Here is a 6,000-nt window from a genome sequence, read left to right as displayed (position 1 = left end):
TGGATGGATCATTAAGGAAAAGACTGGGCCTCGCCATCCCCCTACAGAGGCAGTGCCCCAGAATCCGTACTTTCCTCCTGAAACAGAAATTCCATCATAAATGTACGGGATTGCCTCGTTAACCTTGGAGACTCACTGCCCTCACGCTTGCAGCAATCGGGGTTATTGCATGGGGTGGAGAAGGAAGCCAGGTGGGCTGGAGGGAAGGGAATGGCGTCAGCGTGAGGTCACGCCACGTGGTCCCGAATGTCATCTCTGCACAGCGGTGACATTAACACGGATGGAGGGATGCAGCTGGAGGGAAGCCCAGAGGCCCCAGCGCGCAGTCTACAGTCCAAAGAGGGCCGGACACGGAACAAAGCGGGGACCTCCCGGGGCGTGGCCGCCCATCCGAACGCCCGAGCGAGAGAGGGAGAGTGGACAGCGGGGAGCCACCCCGAGGCCCCGTAGGATGGGGCGGGACTTCCGGAAGCCATTTGCCTGAGTGGCAGGGGAACCGGAAGTGGGGGCGCTGCCGCTGGTGCTCGGGCCGAGGGACGCGCCGTAGTGGGGCCGCCGGGACTGAGCGAGCGACAGACGCGCCACCCGCCGCCGGGGCCAGCACGGACCCTCCGCCTGAGTGAGTGCGTCCAGGGTCGCGAGAGCTGCGGCTCCGAGGGGGCGTGGGGAGGGCTGCGCTTCGGCCTCGCGAGCGGCCCGCGGCCTCCCCTCCCCCACCCGGGGCCTCCCCGCCTCCGGGCCTCCCGCGCCTGCCCCCCGCGCCGCCCGGCCTCGCCTCCGCGGGTCCAGAACCTTTCCCCATACCCCACCCCCACGCCCGTCGGCCCTGGCCGCTCCCCGCCTCCCGCTGTCCCGCCCGGAGGAAGACCGTGGCCGGGCCCCTCCCCGCCGCCCCGAGGACGCCTCCAGCCCGGCTGCAGCAGCGCTGCTTCCAGTCCAGCTGCTGTCTTGTCCCTCCGTCCCGACGTCGCGCGGCCCCTCCCCGCCGCTCTTGTCCGGGAGGCCTTGAACGCGGGTCCACGCCAGTTAGTTACTCTCTTGTTTCTTGACGGGGCACCTTTCCCCCTCCCCCTTTTGTTGAAAATCTCAACTCTTAGAAACTTCTCCGCTCCCTCCTCCACTGTAGTTTAAAAATCCACAGACTGTTGTGACTCAGAGGGGTTCTTTCTCGGCAGGCTCTCCAGCCCAGCCGCTCATTTTAGAGGTGGGGCCCAGCGGGGTTGCTTGGCCCAAGGTCAGCCCGCTGCTTAACCGACCGCTGGACAGGTGTTCTCGGGTGCTTTCCCCTGCGTCCGCGTCCGCGCAGCGGGTCTGGACCTTCAGGTCTGCAGGTTGGTGATGCCCGTTGCGTGGCGACTCACTGTTCTCCTTCCCCTCGCTCCCGCCGCCCCAGCGCCGCCTTTCGTCATTCACACACAAACCGTGAGAAAACCACACTGGAAATGTGGCCTCTTCTTAAAGCTTCCCCACGGGGAAGGGGAGCCGACCTGGACCCCGCCCTAGCAGCTCTCTTCGTTCAACTTGAAATTGGGGGAGGGGAGAGGAGGTAAAGGAAGGAGAAGATGCGGAGGACGGTCTCCCCGGAACTTTGGAGCAGCCCCTGCCTCGGATATGCCTGTGTCTTTAGACTCTGCTCCGGGGCACATTGTTCTGATACAAAGGCTGCTTCCTTGTGGGGGAGCAGGAGAGGAGGAGGAGATCTTTGTGCTTTAATTTGTTGGCTTGGGCAGTGGATAATAAATCAGGGATGTGCTGGAAACTGGGGACCCTCCCACCAGCCCCCGAGGCAGGGTATTCAGGATGAGGCCTGCCTTCCCCTTCGGAACCACCCTCCCAGTAACTGCCTCTGAAACAAAACGAAGAGTCCGAGGTCTGGGTGGAAACGTTCCGAATCTTTTCCTTCTTAGTGCAACGATCCCCTCCATCTGTTTCCTGGTTAAACTACAGAAACATCCACTGGGCCTGAGAAGGTGAAGTTAATTCTTTGTTGGAACTGGCCTCTGAGTAGGCCCGCCACCCCGTGCCTGGTGGAGGCCTCTGGGGGTTGGTGTCCTGCTGTCAGTAGAGTTCAGGAGGAAGACAGGCAGTGCAGGGAACTCGGGGTGCTGTGCATCTCCTCTTCTTGCCAGAAGACTCATTTTAATGAACAGTGGAGCTTACCGGAACGGTCTCTCCTGGTCAGTTAACAAAACTTGGTTCTTTGGGCCTTTTTCTCCATTAGGCTGGGTTTTTCTACCTGAACCTGCAGCTTGTGATCTCAAGTGAATGCTGCACAGGGGAGATGATCAGGAATCAGGAAGGTGAGATGGCAGTCAGATCCCTCCCTGTTGGTCCTTTTTTGATGTGTTATTGGTCACAGCTTGGCCATTCTGAATGCCACTGTGTCACAATAGTGCTCTCTACTGAGGGGAAAACCCAGAATCATTCAGGTTTTGTGACCTACACAGGCTGTTCTCTGGATAGCTCTTCATTCATTCTTTTTTTTGTAAAGAATATAACAGTTTATTTTATTAAACTCCCAAATTCTTTGAATCTTCTAAATGAACCAGGTTGTATATTTCCATCCTGGTTCTTAAAGAGGAGGTTGCATGGGCTTGTGGCTATTTTTCTTTACCTCATGTTTAAAAATGTTACCAAGCCATAGGCATCTGTAAAAATGAAAGCTACTTTGTCAAAATAATACACACTATCTTGTACATAGGAAGTTCTTAATAAAACTTACTTGCAATTATTATTCTAAATCAGTTGTTTAACTGTTGGAGGAACTCTGAAAATCCATGTAAAATGAAACATAGGCCTAAATAGATCTTACAGTGTAAACCTCTGGTCTTGAAAGTAGAGTATGTGCACACACTGGCATGCATAAGAGGATACATTATAATACATTGTAATTCGTTTCATTTAATTTTTATGTATAAAAGGAAAAAGTAAACCTTATTAATATATGTGTTATACACAGATCAACAATAATTTCACATAAATACACATTGGGGTGCATTTTTTAAAGTTTCTAAAACAAAAACAATGTTTGAACCACACTAATCTGGACCAGTCTTGACTCATCTGCTTTAGTTCGCTTTATGCTTTCCTATTGGGTATTCACCTAGCCTCTCTTTTGACTCTTTGTTGGAGGAATCTGCCTTGAGAGACAGGCCATGTGGCTTTGTAGTCATATTTGTTAGAAAGTTGACTCTCTCTATATTCTATCCATGGCTTTATCTTCATCTTTGGAGACATGCAGAATAATCCTAATATCCCTTCCTAGTCATCTTTGAATATGTTGACAGCTCTTTATGTCCTGTGTCTTCTTCCTCTTCCCCAACCAGTTTTTCTATAGATACCTAGTTTATACATACCCATTTCTTAAAAACTATTCTAATATGAAATGTTTTCAAATTTCTCATTATCTTGGCTCATTTCTTCTAGACACTCTCCAGTTGTCAAAATTCTTTATAAGTTTTTCAACAAGATTTGAACATGGTATCCCAAGAGCTAAGATGAGCTTAAGGGCCTATCTGCACTTTGTCTTTATGCGGTGAGGGATGTATTTGAATACATTTATTATGAAGGTACTTCATATTGATAGTTGGACACTCTTGCTCTTTATTTTTTTAAATATACTTTTATTGATTTCAGAGAGGAAGGGAAAGAGAGAGAGAGATGGAAACATCAGTGATGAGAGAAAATCATTGGTTGGCTGCCTCCTGCACACCCCTACTGGGGATCAAGCCCACACATCCCAGGCAAGTGCCCTTGACTGGAATTGAACCCCGGGACCCGTTAGTCTGCAGGCCAATGCTCTATCCACTGAGCCAAACTGGCTAGGGCTGTCTCTCTTCCTCTTTAAACAATCCCCAGTAAAAATAGTTTCAATTATATAATAGTGAGAGTAGGAGAGATTATTTTTCTCCTTCAGTAGTGATTCTTAATTATACTCTTTTTAAACTCTGTGTAAAGTTCACTTTTGCCTCAAAATACCTAACATGTTAAGTGTTTCCCCAGGTGGGAAAATAAATAGAAAAAACTAATGAAATGGTTGGGTTTCTTAAATCTATTTTAAAAGTTAAGTTAGAAAATAGACTTTTTCAGTTAGAGTGGAAAATGGAGCTCATTGTTCTTATATTTCTTTACATTATATGTCTAATTTTGAAATCCATAAGTAGGAAATGTTGATTGCCCTTTATGTGTCTTAAGGCCAATAGAGCTTGTGATCAGCAGGGAAGTAAGGTACTTTTTAAATTAAAACTATTATTAAACAGTAGAGGCCCAATGCATGAAATTCATGCAAGGGCAGCGCCCTCTTAGCCCTCACAGCCCCGGCTTCCTTTAGCTGTCAGGTCTAATTAGCATATTAGGCTTTTATTATTATAGATTATGTCATATTTAGATTATGTCATATTTAACCTGAATAGCAGACTTAACCTTTTGCACTCGGATGTCGAGTGTGACTCGACACGGTTAGCATCGGTAGCAGCTTGAGAAAAAAGCAAGCGAGTGTAAAGGGTTAATTCTATAATTGAACTTAGACCCAAAGACACTTTTATAGATGTTTTATGGGGTTAAAAAAGCGAAAACCTAAGATTAAACAATTCTATATGGCTATTTGTTTTAATCCCTTTAATCATTTTTATTTTTCCTTTATGCATGTTTTAATTTTTTCATACCTTTTTTAAGACAGTGATACTCCAAACATATCGTACATAGTCTGATTGGAGTTATATAAATTCATCTTGCAGTTCTTCCTGATTCTTGTATTTTTACCTTGATGTTTTTAGCTCTGTATAGTATTTATGTATGTCTTGAATGAAATGGTTACATATAAGGCCCTCTTTAGGGAATCATCTATGAATTCTTTTGTGATCAGTGGGCCAGATGTGACATTGGGGGGGGTCAGACAAACCTAATTTCAGTCACTCACCGTGCAAATTACCTAAATTGTCTGATTCTCATTTTTCTCATTTTGCAGCACTTTTGTGAGGATTGGATACATAACATATATAGTCCTTCATAGAAAGATGCTATTTTTTGATAGTTGCAAATTTTTAAAAAATATATATTTTATTGATTTTTTTACAGAGAGGAAGGGAGAGGGATAGAGAGCTAGAAACATCGATGAGAGAAAAACATCGACCAGCTGCCTCCTGCACACCCCCCACCGGGGATGCGCCCGCAACCAGTGTACATGCCCTTGACCCGAATCGAACCTGGGACCCTTCAGTCCGCAGACCGATGCTCTATCCACTGAGCCAAACCGGTTTCGGCAATAGTTGCAAATTTTAGTAATCTGAAGAAATATATACATAGGGAGTGGGTGGTATTTTACATCTTCAGTCAGATATGGGTCTAAACGTGAGCCTAATTTTTTTAGACCTAGTATAATTTAGAACTGCGCTCATTTGTTTGTATAATCAGTAGTAAAACTCAGTCCTCCTTCCGAGAAAGTTGAGCTGTATTTGAGGATGGCCAAAGAAGGAAAAAGATGAATATGGTCTCCTTTTTTATAAGCCACAAAACCCAAGATTTTTCCCTTTTTCATCAACCTTTGCATTTGCCAAGTGCCCTCTTTAGCCTAATGTCTCTAATATGTATTCTCCATGGTTGGTTGAAAGCGGTCTGGCTTCTTAGTTGTCTTTCTAGAACAGGTGGAGAACGGTGGCCCGTGGCAGTATAAGGCCAGTGAGATCATTTGGCCTGGCCCTGCCCAGGCATTAGGGGTGAGTTAATTAAACATTTGACCAAATAGAGCAGGCTAATTTTTAAGTTGATAAGTTTGTATGGCCCATAAATGATGTTATAAATATTCAAATGGCCCTTGGCAGAAAAAAGATTCCCCACACCTGTTCTAGAAGATTAGAATTTCTAATTTTTCTGAATTTCACTTATTCTTTCTTCTCCACTATGAGATGCCATCTTTGTGTTCATCGTTAATAAAATGTTCTTAGTGGAGATCTTTCATAAGTAAAAATACCTAGTAAATGTTTATCAAGAACCAGGGCCAAA

General features: G+C 46.1%; 1 protein-coding gene across 6 annotated transcripts in view; it reads left to right on the top strand.

Moving 5' to 3' along the window:
* The first annotated feature begins 496 nt into the window (after positions 1-496).
* Positions 497-6,000, top strand: part of PAFAH1B2 (platelet activating factor acetylhydrolase 1b catalytic subunit 2) — a 30,565-nt gene continuing 25,061 nt past the window's right edge. For 5 of the 6 annotated variants that reach the window (XR_008557885.1, XR_008557884.1, XM_028158499.2 and 2 more), the window contains exon 1: positions 497-619. The gene's annotated coding sequence lies outside the window, so the exon portion shown is untranslated. Of the gene's footprint in view, positions 620-813; positions 1,026-6,000 lie in introns of those variants that run through there. The other variant, XM_054724787.1, reaches the window with a different exon arrangement.

This window comes from Eptesicus fuscus, chromosome 13, assembly GCF_027574615.1.
Source record: "Eptesicus fuscus isolate TK198812 chromosome 13, DD_ASM_mEF_20220401, whole genome shotgun sequence".
Classification (NCBI taxonomy): Eukaryota; Metazoa; Chordata; class Mammalia; order Chiroptera; family Vespertilionidae; genus Eptesicus; species Eptesicus fuscus.
This window is presented reverse-complemented; position numbering and strand designations above follow the sequence as displayed.